Genomic DNA, 25,330 nt, shown 5'->3' with positions numbered 1-25,330 from the left:
TACTTTACCCATACTTTAACTCTCAATTTTATTCTGTCAGTAGAACCAAACCCTTCTGTTTCTCTGATAATTATTTCAGAAGGAGGGTCAGTTTTCACAAGGGGTATTGTTTCATAAAGAATAATAATCACTTGAACTATTCTATTATTTTACAAAACTGTATGGGTTCAGGGCGGCTAGGTGGCACAGTGAGTAGAGCGTCGGCCCCAAGTCAGGAGGACCCGAGTTTGGTTCCGGCCTCAGACACTTAACACCCCCAGAAAAATACTAGCCGTGTAACCTTGGGCAAGTTACTTAACCCCAATTGCCTTCCAAAAAGCAAAAAACAAAAAACAAAAAAAACTGTATGGGTTCTTTACTCAAATTTTGGAATGCTAAAAAAAATTTCTCCTTGATAATTAGAATCTATTACTCCAGTCAATACATGTATTCCTTGACTGGCTGATCCTGATTTAGGTAATATCCATTCAAAATCATATTTAGCAATTCTCATACATTTTCCAGTGGAGATGTTTCTTATTTCTTTTTTTTTCAACCAAAAGTCCTCTAAACAATGTAAATCATATCCTGCCAAATCAGGTGTTTCTGGATGCAGTGCTGTGATGTCTTGCCTCTCAGTCCAATGCTCAATATTTGGGATCTTATATGTTTATTATTTTCTAATTTGTGGATTTGGGATCTGGCTAGAGGTGTATTTCCTCCCAGTCGTCTATTACTCAAATTACATAAAGCAGTAAACAAATTATCCTTCCAATGTTGGTAAGAATTCTTTCACTTAACCTAGATACTTGTGGATAATATGGAATATGATACATCCACTTTATATTGTTTAATATACAACATCTCTTCATTTCATTACCTTTGAAATGTAACCTATTATCACTTTGAATCTGCATTGGAGTTCCTTTTCAAAAGGGGTATATTGAACTCCAGATGAAGGGAGTTTCCTAGACCAAAATCCTAAGGACACATTTTTATTCCATTTTGCATAGGTCATAAATCTAGGGCCAATTGTATAGCAGTCTTGACTTCTTCAAAAGCTTTACTCTGCTCAAGTCTCCAGTTAAATTCATATTTCTTCCTAGTAATTTTATATAAGGGTTTCAAAATCTGCCCCATATGTGGAATGTGGTGCCTCCAATATCCAAATAATCCTATAAGCTATTGGATCTCTTTCTTATTGGTAGGGATAGGAAAAGCCTGTGTCTTTTGTCGGGCTTGCTGGAAAATCTCTCATAGCCTCTTATTCCATTGTATACCCCAAAATTTAATGGTTTGAGCTGGCTCTTGAATCTTTGCAAGGTTAATTTCCCACCCTTTGTTTTTCATATGTTCAAGTCAAAGTGTCAAACTCTTCTCCACTTTTGCATTTTTTCTCTGTATCATAATGTCATCTTTATAATGGGTAAACTGTACACTAGGTAGCTCTAATTCATCTAAATGTTCATCCTCAATCCTATGACAAATAGTGGGGCTATGCAGATATCCTTGTGACAAGTGAGTAAAAGTATATTGTCTGCCTTGCCAAGTAAAAGCAAACTGGTCCCATTGTTTAAAATCTATTGGGATAGTAAAGAAAGCATTGATTAAATCAATAACCGCGTACCAAGTCCCATCATATTTCTGGATCCTTTCAATTAATGTAATGATATCTGGAACAGCAGCATACAAGGGGGAAGTCACCTTATTCAGTTGTCTATAATCCTCTGTCACTCTCCATGTCCCTTCTGATTTTCACACTGACCAGACAGGATTATTCTATCAAGTGGTTGTAGGGACTAACACTCCTGCTTCATCATATTTCTTTATAGTATTGGTAATTTCATCTTGCCCATCTGGCACATGATACTGCTTTAAAGTAATTACTTCAGAAGGCTCAAGTAAAGTGATTGGGTTCATTTTTGTTTTCTCCACTAAAACTGCATCAATTCCTATCTTGCTCACTGCAAATTGGTATCTCTCCTCAGCTAACTTTAGAGTCATACCTCTCAATATATCTACTTCAATGATGTATTCAGGGATTGGTACAATAAACATGGTATATTCTTTCTTTGGTTATTGTCCAATTTTCATCATTAGTTTTACTTGTCTGGATGATATTTCAACCCCTTCCTCTAATGTAATCTGAAATAGGAGCTCCATGTTTGAATTTATCAGGGTTCCCATATAAAAGGGAGGCTTCTGCCCCAGTATCTATTAATGCCCCAGTTACAGTATTTGATCCATTTTTTTCCAATATATGATTAAATTGATATGGGATCTGTAATCCTGTCTGTGTGTTTCTTTAATTTGAATGGGGGCTTAGCCAATTTCTTATTCTCCTTGAAGGTGTAACATACTTGGAAAGAAGGATTCAGGAGGATATGTAGGGGAAGTTTGTACTTCCCTATTCTTTCTAATATTAAGCCCCTTTTCTTGGAACTTTTTTGTATATTTCATTAGTTGGAATACCATCTATTCTTCCAAAATCTACCCCTGCTCTCAATAGAGAAGTAAACAATACTTTTCTTGTCAATCTATTCTGACTTTTAATTCACTGACTATTCTTCTCTCTTGAGGAAATTTATCTTTTTCCCATTCCCCCAAGTCACTCAATTGTGAAATCTTATCCAGCACCTCTGAAAGAGGGTGCCCTATCTTCCCAATTAGTAGAGTCAGAAGTAGGTGCTTATAAGTAGAAGGAGCTGTCTTCACTATGATATTTCTGTGAGAAACTGCTAAGGGGATATCATGATTCCCATTTGTATCTCTGACCATGATAGCAGCTTTCATTACCACTTCCTTTAACTTTCTCAAACAGTCTCTAAGTCAATACCAGGATCTCTCTCCACTAGGTCACATAGAATCAGTGGGTCACATTTCATTGCTGCATCCCTCAGCAGCTAAAACTAAAAATTGGCCAGATTGTTACCTCCTAGTATATTATGATCCCTAAAAACTTGCTATACCTAAGGATTCTAATACCTATAAATTTCAAGCAATCCATGCTATCTACTAATACTCCTCTGACCCCTTCATCACTGATTCTCACTATCTGAGACACTAAGATTTCCCCCCTCCTCTTGGTGAATCAACAGTAACCTGCTGCTGAGCGAAATCCTCAATTATCTCCCTGAACTCTGTGTGGCCTCTCTGATTCTCCTGCTTTCTTCTCAGCATGGGGCAAAAGTCTACTGTCATAAAAGCCACCTTATCTAACTTTGTTTCATTTTCCTCCCACACATTCTCCTGGCAGTTATCACTGTGGCAACTAGGTTTACCCTGTGTCAGAGTTGTGTGTGCCTTCCTTTTGCTAGTTTTCCACTTCTTTTTGAGAGTTAAACACAAAAGCACCCTTCCCTTCTCCTACCTGAGATCCTCCAATATGTTCTTCTGAAGGAGAGCCTGGATACTGTAACAGAGCCAACTCCCTTTCCATCTGAGCTTTCTCTTCCAGCAGCTAATCTCTGTTTTTACATATAATATGGTAACCTGTTAGTAAAACCCAGCCTCTTGTACATACCCCTTCCAGTCTTTCTCTGGTTTTATTGGTATTTCTTGCAAACACTTTTCTATATCTCTAAGTTCTCCCTTCTGTAGCCTCAGTTCCCAGTTTTCACAGAGCCCTGGTACTTTGAGCCCATTCTCTTGTTAGGGAGGAATAAAGTAAATCCTCCCATCCTGGGATATCCATTTCTTCTTCTAAAGCCTTTCTGCCTCCAAATAGAGGTCTGACATTTTGTCAGATCCCATTCTCATAGCCAAATGTAGCACCAACATGATATTCACAGCACCAAAGACATCTATGAGTATGCTGACATAATTTTGAATGGCAAAATATAACAGACTCTCAATATAGAGAGAAGGAAAACATTTATTTAGACAGCAGAAAGTCAAATCCCAACACCAGAAAGTCAAATCCATCATAGCAACAAAGAAGTTAATACACCATAACACAGCAGGGAGCCACACCATACCTACCTGTCTCCTTGCCTGTGTCCTCTCTTCCCTCTCACTCTAACTACTCTGACTCCCAGCTTCCTTTCAACTCTACTCCACCCTTCAGCAAGCTCCTCCCACCACAGACTCCATGTAGTTACATTCATCTTGTTAAGGGGCAGGGAAGGTCTTCAAAGCAGGAAAGATCTTCAAATTCCCATTCATTACAACATCCCATCTATAGGGAGAGGAATTTCATTCATAGAGGGAACTCTTAGGTGAGGAAATTTGATCTGTTAATGAAGTTAACAACTCCTTTGCTGGTTTATCATTTCATAAGGATGATGAAAATGTTTATATTATCATCATCATTATTATTATTAATAAAATGCTAGGCAACAAACATTCTAATTGCCTACTATGTGCTAGACACTAGATTGAGCACTTGGAAAATGGAAAAGAGCAAAAAGAAACCCAAACACCTCATAATAGTAATAGCTAACATTTATATAGTTCTTTAAGGATTTCAAAACACTTTACAAATATATTATCTCATTGGTAGTCTTAGAGAGCCACCCATAGCTCTGAGAAGTTGAATGCCAGGCCTAGGCAGCATGTGTCAGAGGCAAGACTTGAAAAGGCTCTTGCTGGCTTCAGGGCCAGCTATCTCTTTATTATATAAAGTTGCCTTTCTATAGTTAGGTCAGCTTTATCTCTGTCTTCATTATCTCTATCTCTATCTATGTCTACATAATCTCATTTGTTATTGAATACCTTTAAGTACTAAGTTATAAGTAATGTAAGGAAGGGAACTTACTAGAGTAGATAGAAGACTAACTGTGTGACTATGGATAAGTCACTTAATCTCTTGATTTTCCCAGGCAATTTTCTAAAGGCTTTAAGTTAAAGATAAGTTGATGATCTGCATCATGAAAGACAATTTCCAATTGGAGAGTTGTTTACCCTCATGAGATTATAAATCCAGACAAAAAATGAAAATACTACAAGAAAAAACTTACAATAAAATCAGAATTTTACCAATGTGGTACTGGGAAGCTACTCCTGCTCTGCAGATGGGCTTATAGTACTCCTCATGGCATTGGAAGAATCCTTCTCATGCAGTATTATAAGGCAAGTGTTCTTCTAGTCTGATGGTATCTCTCTAGACCAGTTCTCTGTTAATAATGGCTACATAGAAAACACTGGACTCCATTTTTCCTATTTCTGGAGACACACTTAACTTTGAATTGCTAGCGATTCACACAGACTAATCACTGGTAGAATAGCATCACTAATCTATTATTCTTTAGGTCACAGAAACAGCTAATTAGTTCTTTCCAACACCATTTTTTTTTCATTTGTTGCCAAAGTTCTTACCATGCTTGGTAGAATATCTATTAAGGAACAATCAGTTAAGTGAATTCCCAGTCATAGTCACTGGTGAGGGGGTTGAAGGGAGTGGATGGAATTTGACAAATGGGATCACCCACTGATTAAACTGGATATTTTAATGCTATAAGCAAAATAGCAGTAGAAAGTATGTACTGGTATTTGAACATATTGTAACCTATTTAGTTTGCCTCATGAATATGAACAGTTAGTATGGGGAGTATAATAGGATTGCCAAATAACAGTAAGAACCCATTTGAGCTTGTAAATTATACATTTATAATGGATAAAACCAGTCCTTTCATGACTTTTTTCCAGTGATATATATCAACTTGGGCCCAGGAAATGAAGAATCAGATGGTGAGACTTAGCTAATATAGAATATTAGTAGGTGAGAAAAAGTAGAAAATCCTAGGGGTGAGAGCACTGTGAATATAGCTAGCAACTCATTAAAATGGTAGACCATAAGGCAGAATATAGTTATGACAATTAATGGAACCAGACTGGGGGAGATAAAATTAGAAAATAGAAAGGATTCAAGAAATCAAACATGGCAAAGAGGCGAAAGAATCAATTTAGTGTTGGTGAGAATATGTGGAGAGGTAGAGGGATAGGAGATTAGATTTAGAGATTTCATTTTCAGAATTTGATATCTTAAGAATGGTAGAGTCCGAGATGGTTAGGTCTAACGTGGTTATTCCAGTAGTTGAAGTAGAGTGGAAAATAATGTTATTAGAGTTAAGTAGGCATAGGAATTGTTTGATTAGGATATTAGAGATATTGACATAAGTATTAGTGGATTAGAGGAATTGAAATGAATATTATTCCTAAGGATGGTAACAAAAGATGGTATAGAGGGAAAGACTGTGGACATTTGCATGGAGTACATTGGTCGAATCTCAATAGAAAGGACAGAGAGAAGGTTGATATTTAAACAAAGCAGTGTAGTACAGTGGAAAGAAAATTAAATTGGAAGTCAGAGAACCTGGGTTCAATCTAGCTCTGCCAGTAGCTTCCTTTATGACCTTGGGCAAATTTCCTTAAATTCCCTAAACCTCAGTTTCTTCATCTGTTAAATGAGAAGAGTTGGACAAGAAACCTAAGGTCTCTTCTAACTCTAAATCTAGAATCTTTCAAATTTAATTTACCAAATATTTATCAAATATTTACTTTGTTTTAGGTATTAGAGATACAAAGACCAAAGTAAAATAGTTCTTTTCCTCGTGGAGCTTCTGTTCTGCTGTCTGAATACAAGAGATATACAGATAAATAAATACATAACAATGTCAGGGAGGAGAGAATATTATTAAACAGAAAGGTATGGAGATCAAAAAAGCTATAATAGTGGTGAAACCTGGGTTGAGTTTTGGGAGAAGATAAGACTTCCAGCTATGGAGAATATCAAATGAAGGGAATTAAGACACATAATTTCAAATTCCACGATTAGTTAGTACTACAATTTGGCTACAATATAGACTATATGTAGTGTGATTGGGTGAAACAAAAATAGAAAGAAAGGTTAAAAACAAGTGGAAAGGCTCCTTTAAAGTTATAGTAGAGAAACAAAAGAAAAGCAGTGGCGATGGGATAAGGATTATGCCAACTCTGACCAGAAATAGAATAATTCCATCTCCTGGATTTGGAGAGAGAAAGTGTTCTCTGGAGCATACCAGCTTTCAGTTTAAGTGAGGAGAGTGAAGGAGTGTTGACAGAATATTTTGGGTTGCCAGGTAGGGATAAAGAGCACTTATGCATAGAAAAATGTTCACAGATACTCTTTTTAGAGAGTTACAAATAACATGATTCAATGATTAGAGAAGAGCTGAATGAATTATGGTATATTAATATAATGGTATATTATGATGCTGTCCGACAAATATGAAGTATACAAAGAAGGATGGGAAGACCCCCATGAAGTGATGCAAAATATAAAGTAGAAGCAAAAATATAAGTATAAATCCAGGAAGATAAATGGATAGATAGATAGATAGATAGATAGATAGATAGATAGATAGATAGATAGATAGATAGACAGATAGATAGATAGACAGACAGATATGGTATACCAATAATCTAAGTTATTAAAACATGTATGTATTTCTTCTCAAGCCAATTACAAGTCAAACTACCTGAACTTCAGCTCTCATCTTCAGCCCCCTAATTGTGATCTCTCTGGAACTTTGGATTCTACCCCTGGAACTCTGTAATGGTAATGGGATTTGAAGATCTTCCATGCCCCTTGAACTTGCAGATGTAGCAGGAAGGGGTGGGGCAGGAAGGAGTCAGAGCCAAGTAGGAGCCAGGCTGGAGCCAGTGAGGTGACTGGAAGCAGCGGCAGTGGTGGAGAGAACTTTTTTTTGAGCCAGCCAGAACTTTTGCTAAGGACTCCTGCTGAGAACTGACAGGGATGAGAACTGAGCAGGGCCAGAGCTGCTGGGAGCAAGCTGCATGGAGGCTGAGCAGTTACCATGAGTGAGGAAAGAGGATCTTTGCCTGAGGTGTCCTGTTTATTTTAAAGGGTTGAGAATATGAGTGTTTACTGCATTAACTACATGAGCCAACTCCATGGCTACTGTGATGGCTTTGACTTTCTGGTTTGGGGACTGAGTTTTCTGGTATTTTAATAAATGTTCTAGCTATGCCCCCCCATGTAGAAAGCCTGTCACATTTTGTGATTAATAGCCATATCAGCATACTTATAGTCACCATAGGCATTGTGAATACTGCATTGTTGTCACAAACTCTGGGTTCCATAGGGGTGATCTTCTGCTTTATTTTTCCTGGAAAGGGGCCATCTTACTTCCTGCTAATTTCTAAACCATTTCATTACAGGTGTACTGCCCTCAGCTCCTCTCCTCCATCACCACACACTTTCCTTGTAGCCCCTCTTTATGTGTTGTCTTCTCTCATTGAAAAGTAAGCTCCTTGTATACATTTGTATCTCTAAGTATTAAGCATTGAGGAAGTGTGAGAATTGTTTGGTTAGTGGACTGGAGGTGTCATCATAAATGCTAGGTTATTAGAGGTATTCATACCAATATTGTGCCTAAGGGTTATTTTAAAGAACAGGACAGAGAAGAATACTATGAGCCACGAACATTGATTATTTTGGTAGAGTGACAGCAACAAGGATGGGGAGTGAGATACCTGTACATATGTACATATACACATTCACATATATGTATGAAGAAAGAAAAGTCAAAAGTAGTAGAAATTTAGACAGATCTAGAAGGAAAAGAAAGATTTTTTCATGTTTTCAGAGTCATAACTAACAACTTTGCTATTGAGATGATCTTGGAGCAAGCAGTACCCAAAATGTTCTCAAATAATCAATGTTTTAATTGAAGATAAATTCAAGTTCAGTTAGACTTGGTATAGTAGATTCTAATCAGCTAAAGCATACATGGTAAATTTTGGTACCTTGTGGGGGGGGCAAAACTCTGCTTTAGTTAAAGGTTTGCTAAAGGTCTTATGTAAGATTTTATTTTTAGTTTGTACATTTATTTCATTATTTGTTTTTTTTTTCTTTTGTCAGGTATCAAGCCTCAGTCTTAGGTCCAGGACATGTAAATAGGTACTAACTTGCAGTGGCAGTGCTAAATTCTGTATTTTAGATTGTAATTAAACAATTATTTGTTTAATTTAGATTGTAATAAAACAATTCTGTATTTTAGATTGTAATTAAAGGAAAAAAATATTTATTAAGTGTCTACTATGTACAAAGTACTCTGCTAAGCACCAGATCTCCATTAGATTTCTAGAGTTAGGGTGAGAAAATATACATATTTTCATTTCTGGGTCTTTCAAGTCCTCTAATAAATTTTGACACATCACTCAAAATCTCATATATACAAGACTTTGTTTGAATGACACCTCTTTCATGAAGGCATCACTGATTACTGCAGCTAGAATTTCCATCTCCCTCTTCTGGCCTCTTATGTTATTTCACACCACTCGGCCTATGATAGAAATGTTCTATATCTTTGACAGGTGTGATTCTCCATCCCAGCAGGTCCCCTGCTACCTGTTGTTATGGGACAATTAGATAGAATTCAAGAATCTGGTCTAGGTTAGGAACTGGGCACTGCTATAATTGGAACTGGCAACCTCTCTAAGATTTCTGTCTCCTTATATCAAGCTTACCTTGGCTAAATGACAAATTCAGTATGTGTGGTGGGAGTTGGGTGAGGTAGGGTGTTAAATCAGGAAATTTGGGTGATCCATAGAGTAGACTGTGGAGACTGGAGCAAGGATTTCATTTGTAGTAGGTCCAGACAATGATTCAAAGGAGAATAATCTTAGTGTCAAGGTCAGGCAGAGACTGACAACATTTTTACAATATTATGTTTTGTTGATAAATATTTTTTATACCCCCTTGGTTTCCTAATACACCCATTTCTCCTTCTTTTCCTTCCCTTCTCAGTGAGTTATTACTTGTAGGTTAGGGATAGGGATGAACTCTTGATTTCACTGGTTTAAAGATTTCCTAGATAAAGATAATTTCTTTACCAATTCAGGTTGGCACCTTTTCTGCAATTTATAGTCTGAGAGTATTGTCTAGAATACTGAAAAGTTAAGTGACTTTCCCAGGGTCTTATAGCCATGTGTTAAGGAAATATTTAAGTGCAGGCTGTACTGGATTCAAGACCAGCTGTCTTGCCACCACATGATAATTGCCACTATTGTCACAAAGATAAAAAAAATGAAAGAAAAGGAAAATTCAGCAAAACTAACCAAAAAAAAATCCCCACCTGTAATTTCATACCTCTGTAAAGATCAGAGGGAAGTGCTTTTTAAATTTATTTGTTCAGAGATAAACTTTACTATTGCCATTTTACAGTGTATATCCTTTATATTATATTCCTCCATATACATGATTGTAGTCAAAGTATGTATTATTTTCCTGGTTCTGCTTACTTCATTCTGTATCAATTCATATGTATCCATCCCCATGCTTCTCTGAATTAATGTTCCTTATTTCTTACTGAGAAATGCCATTTCATGAATATTTCATTACATTTACGTTCATTTGTTTAGCTATTCCCCAATTAATGGGCACATCACCGTTTTCTAGGTTTTTTTTTGCTACCAGATATAAAAGTTTCAGTGTATATGGATCCTTTCATTCCCTCCTTTTGGGTATGTGCTTAGCAGTAAGATGTCTAGGTTAATAGGGATTTTGAGCAACTTTCTTAGCATATTTACAAAGTACTTTCCAGAGTGTGAACTAGATAACATCAGCCAGATCTGTAAATATAAGTTGTTCTGTGCTACTCACCAACACTCATAAAAAAAGGAAGAAATTATATGAAGGGACTTCTCCCATAAAGGAAAATGTGCCTTTTATTCTTTCTTATTTGTTTACAACTGATCCTCTCAGAAGGCTTTTATGATGGGCATTAAGGGACTTCTTTAAAAGTCAATAATATTTTCCAGCATGAGTCTTCCCCAGTGAATCATCTCTTTGCAGATCGCCCAAGCAATTAAGCCTGGCTCATGTTATCTCAGTGGGGAAGAGAAGACAGACCCCTCTCCTCCTTGCAACCAATAAGGACATATTAGGGCAGCTGAGGCTGCTCAGTCTTCATAATTTCTGCTCTATATATCTGCAGGGCCTGTTTAGACCTTAGCAAAAGATCATATAATTTAAAGGCTCTTGGGAAATTCCACTTTGAAAACTATGTTGAAAATCTTTTAGAAAGAAGGAAAGAGCCCATTTTGCATAATGCTATGACTCCTTTTGCTTTTTGATTGGTGTTGTTTTGCGGTATCTTCCCCAAACTCATTTAAACTATGGAAGTTCTTTTTGGCAGGCATTCTTTCTATTGATGAAACTGGGCTGCCTTTCTCAGGAGAGTCCCATGTTATTAGAGTTCTTCACCCAGCACAGTGGTGGCTATCAATTATACACTTCATTTACACTGTACAAGGCTGACGGCTCCATTGAAGTTCAAGAGGTTTTTTTAATGAGATGTTAATTGAGTACACCTGCAGTTGGTGAAAATTTTCATGGACTATTAAGAGCTATCATTTCGCTTCCAAAAAATTCCTGGGTTTCTGAGAATTCCTTCTTAAATCTATTGGAAGCAATTGTATGAGGACACCTGTAAGAGTTTAGGTGTGGGCTGAGGCAGGCCTTTGTGTACAGTACTGCCATTAGAGAGGCATCCCAATATCTCCATGAAGGTTCTTCGAAGTAGTTCTGCATTCATGAAGCTATGTCAGTGAAGCATTATCTATGACTATCTAGTCAATTCACAAACAAATTAATCAATCAATCAACACTTAAGAAATACCTACTAAATGTCAGGCACTGGATTAGATGGTGGTAATCCAAAGAAAGAAATGGAATAGTTCCTGCCCTCAAGGAGCTTACATTCGATTGTAAAGGAATACTATTTATAAATATATACAGCATTTCAGTGAGGAGACTCTAGCAGCAAGGGAGGAGGATTAAGAAGGATCCCATTTAAGAGGGGATTGAACTAAATTTTGAAGGAAGATAGGAAATGGTGTAAGGATAAACTACAAGGTCATAGGATCTTAGATTTAGATCAGTGGTCTCCAACTCAAATAGGAATAGTTGCTAAAACTATACATAAGGATTCCAGAGAGAGTCACAGATTGACTTAGAAAACCAAAAATTACCATTATCTTTACTTTATTATATTTGTTCTTTTTGTTAAATATTTACCATTTATATGTTTATCTGGTTCTGGCTGTACTTGGGAGTGTGGTTAGTGTTAGGCTGTGTGATTGATACTTCTGCTCTACAACTGGAAAAGTCAGAGGCCATCTAGTTCAAAGTGGAAAGACCTGACTATAGACATCATGCCTATTATCCAGAGACTAGCCTAGATAATTTGGGAAAGTATCATGAACAGGTTAGATGTATGGTAATGAATTTCTTGGCCATAACAACCCTTAAAGACCAAATATTAACTTATAGAGGAAACATGAGTTTTCAAGGTGAAGAAGAGGTCATAGAAATAATTATGGAACAAATGCAAATGATCTCACGAGATCTTTATTGTTATTATTGCTCTTTGAAACATAGGATTGTGGATCCTGAGCTTGGAGGGAATATAGATGTCAACTAGTCTCAGATTCATACAGTTATGGAATTTGAGACCTGAACAGATATCTGGTCAGATCCATGAAAGAGAGAAATTGATCCCTTCTATAACATTCTTGCTAAATTGTCATATGACCTTTATTCAAAGACCTCCAAGGAGGACACATCCACCGCCACTTTTTCAGGCCCCCCATCCCATTTCTGGAGGCTCTTAATTGTTAGGAACTTTTCTCTGATATGGCACTTTAATTTTCCTCTGTTTTAATTTCTGCACCATTGATACTGTTTCTATCCTCTGGAGATAAACAGATTATGTCTAATGCTTTCTTCAAATGATGTTTCTTCAAATCTTGGACACAACTATAAAATATCTTCTTGCCTTTTCTTTTTCAAGCTAATATATAAGTTACTTCCACCAGTCATCATAATAATATAGAACAGTTCTGCAGAACTTGGCAGTGGGTAGGGGCCAAAATTAAAACAGGCTAAATTTCTTTAGGTCATATAGGTTTTTAGAAGTTCATTTTCCTAGTAAAAGTATAATTAATGATTAAACTAGTGTTCAAAACCACTTTTTTATTGGTTCATAATCCAGAAACTGCAATCTTTATTGCAGTTCTTTATGAAGTCACCTTCAGTAAGATTTCCCAGGAACAGCAATTCCTTTAGAAATCTGAAAACTCACCTTAGTAGTCACCTCATTTTCTGAGTTTACTTTCTTGAGAAACCATTGTTCCCCACTGAGATTTTTCAACAATTTGGCCACTTTAATTTGTTTTTCATTGGTGTCCAATTTGCTTAAGTCAGGATATTTTGGTTTGAAATGGTGACAAAGATTGTATTCCTTCAGAATGGCTATTACTTCTTGGCAAACAAAGCACAATATTTTGTCTCTCATGTAAGTAAACAAGTATCTATTTGTCCACTCTGAATTAAACACTATGTTCTGATTTGATCTGTTTCTTATCACCCATTTTACAAAATCACCTCAAAAATTTTAATGTGAGAACCAAAAAATCTCCACAGCAACTGCTTACATACAAAGAAATACTGAACTGAGTGGTCTGACCTCAGACAGAGCACCAGATACTCATGTAACTTGCAGGGCAGATGTGCAATGAAGGAGAGGAAGAAGCCCTCCTGTCATTGCCACTCATTGCATAGTGAGAATCATCTGTGTGTACATGTGCCTGCCCTCACTTTTTTCCTGTTCAACACCAGTAATGACTGAAAACACCACAAAAAGTTACAACTATCGCTACTCTCAGACTAGAGACAGATTGACTATGGTTGGTTGCCGCAGGTCAGATGACGAACAGGAGATAGAGTGCAGTGGAAATCCACCCACCAAATTACACAACAGGCACAAGAGTCACTAGTGAAAGATGGGTTGAGCAGGGCATGGACAAAACACTTGTTACATCTTTACTTTCTTTTACATCCTCTACATTTTTCACAGGCCACTCAAAACCCTTGGGTTAGCTGCAAGCAGCCTGTGGGCTATATGTTGTGCAGGCCTGATAAAGACTCAAGACCCTTCACTAACCTACTTGACCTCTTCTAAATATTCTGTAGCTTATTATCCCCCTTCTTAACCTCTGGTATTCAGAACTTATTATAGTACTCCAAATGAGGTTGTTTTAAGAGCAGAGTTTAGTAAGACAATCCTTTAATGCTGTTAAAGATCACCTTAGCTTTTTGAAATGTGACATCCCATTGCTTTCCAGAGCAATGGGAGTAGTTCATAGCTTCACCAATAGTACATTAGTATAGCTATATCACCACAAATCTCTCCAGTCATTTTCCTTTTCTGTCATCTTAGTCAGTCTGATAGGGGTGAGGTAGTAACCTCAGTATTGATTTAATTTGTATTTCTTTAATTATTAGTGAATATGAGAATTTTTTTTTCATATAACTATTGCTAGTTTTGATCTCTGAAAACTGCCGGTTCATAGCTTTTGACTATTTTTTTAAAATCCTAGTTTACATCATTCATTTCTGCAAGATTTTAAAAATATGAAACGCTTCACGAATTTGCTTGTCATCTTTGCACAGGGGCCACACTAATCTTCTCTGTATCATTCCAATTTTAGTATATGTGCTGCCAAAGTGAGTACCATATCTTTTGACTATTTATAAATTGGGGAATAGTTCTTATTGTCATAAATTTGACTTCAGGGGGACAGAATCAAGAAGGCAAAGTAAAAGCTGTGAAAAATGACTCTAAACAAATTCTGGAGCTGCAGAACCCACAAAACCTGCTCTGCTCCTAGCCCAACCTCATGGAAGAATGTCAGGAAGGGTATATCTCACTGGGCTGGGAGCAGAGCACAGTCCATAATGGGCTGTGCCAGGTGTGATGAAGCCAGGGCAGGTCTCAAGGGACTAAATAGCTGGATGCAGTGCTGATTTCCAGACTTCTCAACCCATAAACACAGAGAACAGAATAGAAGGTCAGTGGGGGACCTGGGTGTAAGAGGAACATGCAGTTCACTCCCAAGTCTGGGACAGTGGGTGTGGTTGTGGCAGCAGCAACAGCAGTAGTGGCAGCTGCCTCCAGTGCTCTGGACCCACATACAGTGGGGGATCCAGTAGCTAATACAAAACCCCAGAAGCCTGGGACAGTACCCCTACCCCCATCCCCACCCCCATGCCCACTAGAACCAGAGTCCTGCCTTGACAGGGAGTTATAAAATTAAGTATTTAACTGGGAAGATGAATAAACAGTGTAAAAAAAGTCAGAATAGAAAATCTTACTTTGGTGACAAAGAAGAATAAAACATACAACCAGAAGAAAACAACAAAGCCAAAGTTTCTACACCAAAACCTCCAAGAAAAATATGACTTGGTACAAGACCATGGGCAACTTCAAAAAGATTTTCAAAATCAGGTAAGAGAAAGAGAGGAAAAATTGGGAAGAGAAATGAGAGTGATGCAAGAAAATCATGAAAGACAAGTCAACAGCCTGCTAAAGGAGACCCCCCCCCATACTGAAGAAAATAAAGAACTTTAAAAAAAACTCAAAGGGCAAAAGAGGTCTAAAAAGCCAAGGAGGAGAAGAATGCCTTAAAAAGCAAAACTGGCCAAATGGAAAAGGAGATTCAAAGCTCACTGAAGAAAATAATTCCTTTAAAATTAGAATGGAGCAAAAAAGAAGCTAAAGACTTTATGAGAAATCAAGAAATTATAAAAGAGAGCCAAAAGAATGAAAAAATAGAAGACAATGTGAAATATCTCATTGAAAAAACCACTGACCTGAAAAATAGATCCAGGAGAGATAATTTAAAAATCACTTGAATACCTGAAAGTCATGATGGAAAAAAAAGAGCCTACACATCATCTTTCAAGAAATTACCAAAGAAAATTGCCTTGATATTCTAGAACCAGAAGGTAAAATAGAAACTGTAAGAATCCACCAGTCAACTCTAGAAAGAGATAGCTAAAGGAAAACTACTAGGAATATTGTAGCCAAATTCCAGAGTTCCCAGGTCAAGGAGAAAATTTTACAAGCAACTAGAAAGAAACAATTTGAGTATTAGGGAAACACAATCAGGATAACATAAGATCTAACAGCTTCTACATTAAGGCATCAGAGGACTTGGAATATGATATTCTAGAGGTCAGAGGACATAGGATTAAAACCAAGAATCACTTACCCAGCAAAACTGAGTATAATACTTCAGGGAAACCAATGGATCTTCAATGAAATAGAGTACATTCAAGCATTCTTGCTGAAAAGACCAGAGCTGAATAGAAAATGTGACTTTCAAATACAAGACTCAAGAGAAGCATGAAAAGGTAAATAGGAAAGAAAAATCACAAGGGACTTCTTGAAGTTGAACTGTTTACATTCCTACATGGGAAGATGATATTTGTAACTCATGAGAGCTTTCTCAGTATTAGGGTAGTTGGAGGAAAAAGGTAAGTAGGTAGATAGATAGATAGATACACAGATAGACAGATAGATAGATAGATGATAGAAAGAAAGAAAGAAAGAAAGAAAGAAAGATAGATAGATAGATAGATAGATAGATAGATAGATAGATAGATAGATGATAGATAGATAGATAGATGGCACAGGGTGAACTGAATATAAAGGAATGATATCTAAAAAATAAAATTAAAGGGTGAGAGAGAAAGATATTGGGAGAAAGATAAAGAGAGACATAGAATGGGGTAAATTATCTCACATAAAAGAGGCATAAAAAAGGTTTCACAATGGAAGGAAAGGGGGGGAGGTGAGTGGAAATGAGTGAACCTTATTCTCATTGGATATGACTTAAAGAGGGAATAACATACACACTCAATTGGGTATCTCACCCTACAGGCAAGTAAGGAGGGAAGGAGATAAGGGGGAGGGGGAGTTGATGGAAGGGAGTGCAAATTGGAGGAGGGGGTAGTATGAATCAAACACTTTTTTGAAAAGGGACAGGGTCAAAGGAGAAAATAGAATGAATGGGGAGTGGGATAGAATGGAAGAAAATATAGCTAGTCTTTTACAACATGACTACTATGGCAGTATTTTGCATAACTACACATGTATAACCCATATTGAAGTGCTTGCCTTCTCAATGAGGGTGGGTGGGGTGGGAAGAAAGGAGAGGATTCATAACTCAAACTTTTGAAAATGAATATAATGGGGTGCCTAGGTGGTACAGTGAACAGAGCACTGGCCCTGGAGTCAGGGGGACCTGAGTTCAAATCTGACCTCAGACACTTAACACAAAAACTAGCCATGTGACCTTGGACAAGTCACTTAATCCCAGTTGCCCTCCAAAAAGCAAAAAAAAAAAAATTAATGTAAAAATTGTTTCTACATGCAACTGGGAAATAAGATATACAGGCTATGGGGTAGAGAAATCTATCTTGCCCTACAAGAAATAAGGGGGAAGAGGATTTGAGGGAGGGAGTGATAGAAGGGAGGGCAGACTGGGAGATGGGGCAATTAGAATGCACACCATCTTGGTGTGGGGGGAGGGAAGAGATGGGAAGAAAATTCAGAACTCAGTATCTTGTGGAAATGAATATTTAAAATTAAAAATATATAAATTAATTAAAAAATTTTTACTTTAGTTCCCTCTATATTTGTGAAATGAGACTTTCATTTGTGTATCTGGGCAAGTAGATTCCTAAGTATTTTATATTGTCTGCAGTTATTTTAAGTGGATATCTTTCTCTGTCTTTCCTTCTGGGTTTATTGGTAAAATACAGAAATTAGAATGACTTTGCTGAAATTGTTAATTGTGTGTATGTGTGTGTGTGTGTATATATACACACATACGTAAGTATATACATATATACATACATACATACATACACACATACATACAACTATCTTGGCTTCTCTAAAAAGCATCATATCAAATGTAATTTGCCTAAAACCCCTCACAATATTTTGGTTCTCCCTGATTTAGGTATTAGGATAATATTTATATTATAGAAAGAATTTGGCAGGACTTCTTTATTTATTTATTTTTCAAACAGTTTATGTGGTATTGGGATTTATTGTTCTTTAAATGTTGGGTGGAATTTACTTTTAAATCCATCTGGTCCTTGAGTTTTTTCTTAGAGAGCTCATTTAAGACACGTTCAATTACTTTTTCTAATATAGGGCTATTTAAATATTCTATTTTCTATACTTTTAATTAAGGCAATTTATACTTTGTAGCTATTCACCCATTTCACCTAGATTGTCACTTATTGGTATATAGTTGGGCAAAATAATTGCCAATAATTGCTTTTATTTTGTCTTCATTGGTTGTGAATTCACCATTTCCATTAATTTGGGTCTTTCTCTGTTAACTTTTAAAATCAAATTAGCTAGCGGCTTTTCTATTTTATTGTGTTTTCTTAAGCCAGTTTTTAGGTTTATTTCTTAGTTCAATTTTAAGAATTTTATGAATATTTTGCCTTTCTAAAATTTTTTTGGTGTTTAATTGGGTTTTAAATTTTGTTGGTTTTATAGTTTTTGTATTTTCATGCTTAATTCACTGATTTGCTCTTTTTCTCATGTGCTCAGAGATATAAAATTTCCCATCAGTGCTACTTTGGCTACATCCCATAAATTTTGATATGTTGTCTTATTGTTTTCATTCTACCTTTAATAAATTTATTTTATCTTTAATGTTATTTTCATTTTATATTCATATATTTTTATTTTTATTTAATAAAATTATTGATTGTTTCTATGATTTGTTTTTTGACTCATCCTTGAGGATAAAGTTATTTAGTTTCAAATTATCAGTCTATTTTTTAAGTCCTTTTATTGAATGTAATTTTTATTGCATTATGATCTGGGAAAGATGCTCTTAATATTTCTGCTTTTCTGCATTTGTAAGCATTTTATTCCCTAACACATGATCAAGTTTTTAAAAGTGCAACATACAAATGAGAAATTGGTAGCTCCTTTTTAATTCAGTTCAATATTTCCTAGAGGTCTATCTTATTCAACACCTAAAATCCTATTCAATCCCTTAACTTCCTTCTTGTTTGTTTTATGTTTAAATTTATCTAGGTCTGAGAGGGATAGATTAAATTCTCCCATTCTTATAATTTTACTATTTTCTCTTGTAAGTCATTGAATTTTTTTTCTAAAGTTTTGAATGCCATTTGGTGCATATTCAATATTGATATTAATTATATAACCAATACATTAACTAATGATACTTTTGTATTTGTATTAAGTCATTGTCTATGGTACCTTTTGGCAAAATATAGTATCCCTAATTATCTCTTTTAATTAGGTCCATTTTAGCTTTTGCTTTATCTAAGTTTGTGATTACTACTCCTGTCTTTTTTTTTAACTTCAGTTGAAATATAATAGATTCTGTTTCTGTCTCTTATTTCAACTCTATGTTTATCTTTCAGGTTCAAGTACATTTCTTATAAATACAAAAAATTTTAGATTCTGATATCTAATCTATTCTTGTATCTTCTATTTATGAGTGAGTTTGACTTATTCATATTCACAGTTATGATTGCTAAAACACATTTCCCCTTACATTCTATTTTCTTCTCCTCCTTCTCCTTTTTACCTTGTATTCCCCCTTATGAGTGTTTTGTTTCTGACTACTATTTCCCTTAATCTACTCTCCCTCTTAGCCCTTTTCCCTTTCTTTTAATCCCTTATTCTATAGGATAAGATGAATTTATGTACCTAACAATGGGTGTGCAGGTTCATTCTTCCCTCCTTGAGTCAGTTCAGATCAAAGTAAGGTTCAAATCTTGCCCACTATCTCCCTTTCTCCTCTCCTTTGTAGAAATTTTGCTTTATGTACCTCATTTATCTGAGATTTTTTGCCCATTTTTGTTCTACCTTCCTCTCTCTCCCTGTACATCCTTCTTTCTCATACTTCCATTATTCTTTTGGTATCATCCAAATACAATAGACTTACATCCATGTCATCTCTCTAATTATATTTAATCTAATAGCCCTGGCAATTATAAAGTTTCATGTACTAACTTTGAATATAGGAATGTAAACAGTCCACCCTTGTTTAGGCCCTTAAAATGTCTTACTTCTATTTACATTGTTAGTCTTCTCTTGAGTTTTGGGTTTGAATGTCAAATATTTTACTCAATTCTAGCTTTTTTTTTTTAAAATTCAGGATACTTCAAAGTCCTTTCCTTCATTTAGCACTTTTACAGTTAGAAGATTCCTGCCTCTGGATTCAATAGTTACACAAATGAATTTGCAAGAGATATAACAAAAGACTTAGGAAGATACTTAAGCAATGACTAGACCAAATATCCCTCTAAGATAATTTATTCTCTTCCCCAAACCAAACTGAGGATGTTTCTGATTTAATTTAAGTAATTTGGGGTATGGAATTTGAGATATGGACATTTTCAGGTCAAAACAGCAAGATTTCACACACTTGCACTGTGCTTATATCTTTTACTTACCCTTTTTTATAGAACTATAAAAAGATAAAACAGGGACACAATTCATCAATTCCACCTCATAGATAGACTCATAAATAGCCAGGTGAGTAACATTCCTTTTCAAAGGAACACAATGGGGAAAAGGAGCCAGAAGGATCCCATCTTAGACTGTTACTAAAATTGTTCTCTCAACTTTTCCAGATGCAGATGTCCACCAGAATCACATTCTCTCAGAGTAGCTTATGGCATTTCTCTCCGTTGGTGGATTATTGAAGGATTATTATGGAAGGATTATTATGATCCATCAGACAACTGAAAACACAATCCCTGACAGTCCTAAGAGTTTTTACCTGAAATAGCAAGTTTCACAATTCACAGCTTAGGGAAAATTTTTTTCCAGGATTTCCATCTCAAATTTAAATTTGTCCTAGCGTGAAAGCCAGTCATTAGAAATTGTTTCTATATACTTGCAAACTGTCAGCAAGCCAAATTCATTGTTTAAGAACTCCATAAACCAAACAAGACTTTTGTCAAGTTCACAAAATAAAGGGGGATTGACATGAACCCCAGAGAAGAGGCTTCCTATTCACCCCATGTATTATTAAAAGTGCTGTGGGCTGTGCCTTTTGACTAACCCTGAAGACTACTCTGATGGTCAGAATGAAGCTTTCACCTCATCCTCTTCTTCACACACACACACACACACACACACACACCAGTAATCAATTGCCAGCTTTATGTTTTGGCATTAAAACAAAAACCAACAATCTTGCAATTTTCCTAAGTAACAGCTAAATGATTTTAGCTGTAACATAATCCATAAACTTATACAACAGAGAATTTTAGCTGGGACTTGAGATATGTATATGTAAATGTGTGTATGTGTGTATATCTGTGTATATACACACACAGTTATATACATATATGTATATCTATGGCTACATCTATTATCTACATTTCTCTATCATCTCTCTATATCTCTATTGACATACGGATATAGTAAAATGCATATTTCTTTAAATCGCTGTGCGTTTGTATATGTATGTGTATGTATGTATACACACACATATACATATACACACCTACCCCCTTTATTTCCAGATTCAGGAGAAGGAGAATATCTGAAATGCTGCTTTTGAATTCAGCAACAGCTACCCTCATAGAGCGGACAGCATTAGCCTAAGCAAACAAATGTCCTTTAAGTATAATTGAAGATACATGGGAAGAATTGTTAAAGACTCCAACAAAAAGCTACCATTGGCAGAGCATGGCCTGAACCTCCATCTGTTTCCTTTTCAATAGCAACTTGGATAGCTCAAGCAACTTCTTTGTGTTTAACATGTGTTGTTTGAAGAATCTTTGATTTCAGTTTCTGTGGCTGCTAGGAGTCTGGTGATGTGTTTATTGTTACTGAATTCATGAGGAGGGCAAAAAGAGGGAACACTATAGATGGGCTACTCAAGACTAATTATAAACAGAAATAATGGGTGGTGATTGACTGGACTCAAGGCTTACTTAATTACTTGACCTGTGAGATTCTGCTGGGATGAGTGTTGGAACAGCCTTCTTCCTATGTTAATGAACCCGTCTTCCCCCAGACTTGGTACTAATGCTGTATGCTATTAATGGGACAAGACAGCTGCTTTACTAACAATCTCAAGATTAAGGTACTTAAAAACCAGGGTGGCCTATAGGGTAGATATTGAGAATGGGGGAAGGCATCTCTCAGAATGGGATGGATGGGCCCAGACCAAAGAGTCAGTTCACAATAAATGTAATAGAAGGAGGGAGATGGGTGGTATTTGCTGACTCTCTGACCTGGCCAGATAGAGTTTCAATGTTTGGTAGGTTGACACATAGTTTCCAAGACTATGACTTCATTCATTCACTGATATGTTAGGTGGCATATCCATAGCTCCACAGTGAGGAGGTAAGTGCTGCTGGAATCTCTCCTCTAGTTCTCTCCAATTAGAGTGCCCAGGATTTCCTCCCCAGGTGTCAATAGCTGGAAAGATTAGATTCTGCCCTCTGAGGGAAAGTGGGATAACTGTCTTCAATTACTCCTGGAGCTGCTATTCAGAGCCCCATGGATAGGCAGGTCCTGCCCAAAAACCAGGATCACAGATCTTGAGTTTAGGAGTTAGAAGGGACCCTAAAGGTCATCTGGCTTAAACCCCCATTTTACAGATGAGGAAACTGGAGCCCAGAGAAGAGGCTAAGTCACTTTCCCAGAGTCAGTCAAGTAGTAAGTGACTAAGGTAGAATTTTAATTCAGGTCCTCTGACCCCATATCCACTGTTCTTTCCATTGTGCTCTGATCAACCTGGGATCAGTTGGATTGGATTGAGTTTGAGATGATGCACAACTTTGAAAGGAGTACACACAGTCTGTTGTATATTATCACTAGCACCAAAGTGCAAATATCGTCAGTCAAAAAGGAATGAATGGGAAACAATATCCATACCCACTCATACTGGAAGCTCATCCCTGCTTTTCCCCAGGTCCCATTCTCCTCTGATCTTGCTCTTCTCTGTGGACTCTAATATTATTAAATTCCTCTTATCCCCACATCTCATTCTGTCATATTCTTCTCAACTTTTGGTGCTCACTGAAACCTAGCTTTCTCCTGAAGATATCACATCTATTGACACTATCTTCTAGACTGGCTTCTCCTCTCATACCTCATCACACACAGTCCAGGAGGAAGAGCTCTCCAATACCACTTTCAGATTTCCCTTATGTCACTATCATGCATAAAATACTTCTGCTCCTTTTACTTTTTATTTGATCTAGATCCTTGTTGTTATCATCTCCAGTCACAGTTTTCTTTCAAACAAATTCAATACTTGCCTAGCAATGTTTTCCTCCCTATAACTCCTATCCATTTTGAGGACCCTTGTCTCAAAAAAGGTCCCCAACCTTACCAGTATCCACAATCTCTGCTTCTGCTCTACCTCAACCAAGCAGAGATCTCACACTTCTCCACACACCCTATCCCACCCCCAAATCAGCTTAATTTTTCCACAGGTGCCCAAATTCTAAGATATGGATTTACCCCAAACTTACTTATGCACTCACCTTCAGTGCTTGGGTTTCTTGAAATATTTTCAATGGATGTGAATTTAGTTGAATAATATTTATTGAGTACCTATTATATTCCCAGTATTACAAGGTATATGAAGACTGGTGGAAAGAACATATGACTTAGAACCAGGTTTAGAACCTTGGTTTAGATTCAATCATAAATACATATTAGCTGTATTACCATGGGTAAGTAATTTAATTTTCCTGAGACTTAGATTCCTTGTCTGCAAGATGGAGACAATAATATCTGTATTGTAGCACCTAGATCAGATGACTTATGAAGAGCACATGATATGGCATGTAGGAAAGTCCTCTGTAAAACTTAAAGTACTATGTAAATGTAACTTATGATATCAATGATGACAATGACATTGATTCAAACCATGTCATAGGAACTTAAACTCTGGTTCACATCAATTCAGTTTAATCTTGAAGACTTCTCAATAGCTATTTCTTTCAATTATTTGGAGCCCACCCATTATCTTCTTGTAATATCAGTTTCTGTCTTGAGATTTCCTTGGGGACCTCAAAATTTGAGTTGTATCATAACTTCCCTGAAAACACTCAGGTTAGCAAAACATTGAACATAGTACAGGTTTCATTTGACTCACTAAAAAGCTCCCTTTCACTTTCTGATAGGCTTCTACCTTCCCTGGAAACTCTGATGTTTTAGAATGATAATAACATTTAGAATTATAATAATAGAATACCTTGTCAGCATACTTTCCAGGGATGTACATATGAATGATAAGGTTGACATATGTGTTGTCAGAGCTAGATTAGTGTTTAGGAGGCTTTGAACATGTGAGAGAAGAGGTATTAGGCTGCCTACTACAAATTAAGTTCTACAGAGGTGTTGTGCTGACCTCATTGTTATATAATTATAAAACCTGGACAGTATACCAGTCTCATGCCAAGAAACCGAATTTCTTCCATTTGAATTGTCTTAGCAAGATTCACCTCACAAGATAAGATACCTGATACTGAAGTCCTTTCTTGAGTTGAACTTCCACACATTGAAACTCTGCTGCAGAAGAGTGCAACTCAAATGCCAAATATATGTTTGCCTAAAAGATTGTTTTGTGGTGAACGCACACAAAGCCAGTACTACGATAGAGGTTAGAAGAAGCAATACAAGGACACTCTCAAAGTCTCTCTAAAGGACTTTGAAATCAATTGTGAGAGTGGGAGACATGGACACAGGACCACCCAGCATAACATGCCCCCATCAAAGAAGGTACTATGTTCTCTGAGCAAAACAGAATTGCATTAGCTCAAAAGAAATGAGATACATATTTAGAGATAACTCCACTCTGAATGTTCATATGGACTATTTGTGCCTGACCTATGGTACAGCCTTCTGAGTTCATATTGTTCTGATCAGCCACAGTCAGACACCCCGTACCTTGACCCCAACATAGTGAGATCATTTTGGTCCTCTTTGAGAAAAAAAGAGCAAAATCAACCAAATTCCTACCTTGGGTATAATACTAAAATGATTTCTGCAAAGGAAAACAACCTGGAGTTGTTAAACCTGGAGTCAAACATATTCCCATGCCTACCTTCTTTAGAGACCTCCAAGTTACAAGCTTCTGGTGCTTTATGAATTGTGCCCCTATAAGGGAAGCCTATAATGGAGCCTAGCAGTGCCCTCTGCTGGTAGGTACCATCTTGCCTTTGTTCTACTGTCCATAATACCTGATGACAGGGTAGATCCAGGTTGCTCGACTACAATAGGTACCTGTGATTCTTCTTTCCTGTTGTGTATATATTTGGGGACTGTTCTTCCTCTCCTCACATTTTTTTTTCTTGTCTAGTGACAGTCTCATCTCTCCTTTTGGATCTCCACCTAGGACCAGTTTCTCTCTGAGGTAACATGGATCTGTAGGAAATGGGCTTCTACATGGAATAAAGTCCAAGCCTAATTGTAACATCTCTCTCTCTCTCTCTCTCTCTCTCTCTCTCTCTCTCTCTCTCTCT

The 25,330-nt window shown here is 36.6% G+C and overlaps 1 long non-coding RNA gene and 1 other non-coding gene across 2 annotated transcripts in view; one reads left to right on the top strand and one right to left on the bottom strand.

The window, feature by feature from the left end:
• LOC138159063 (uncharacterized) overlaps positions 1–25,330 on the top strand; it is a 412,739-nt gene that overhangs the window by 369,497 nt on the left and 17,912 nt on the right. The gene's annotated exons all lie outside the window — the stretch shown is intronic.
• LOC138159233 (U6 spliceosomal RNA) lies at positions 14,393–14,499 on the bottom strand. The gene has a single exon (XR_011167835.1). It is a non-coding gene; the product is annotated as a U6 spliceosomal RNA (small nuclear RNA).

The sequence above is a fragment of the Petaurus breviceps genome, unplaced genomic scaffold (genome assembly GCF_028583685.1).
Source record: "Petaurus breviceps papuanus isolate PSGF00001 unplaced genomic scaffold, PetGlider_PUasm1.0 175, whole genome shotgun sequence".
NCBI lineage: Eukaryota > Metazoa > Chordata > Mammalia > Diprotodontia > Petauridae > Petaurus > Petaurus breviceps.
Note: the sequence above shows the minus strand (reverse complement) of the source record. Positions and strands in the feature narration are given on the sequence as shown.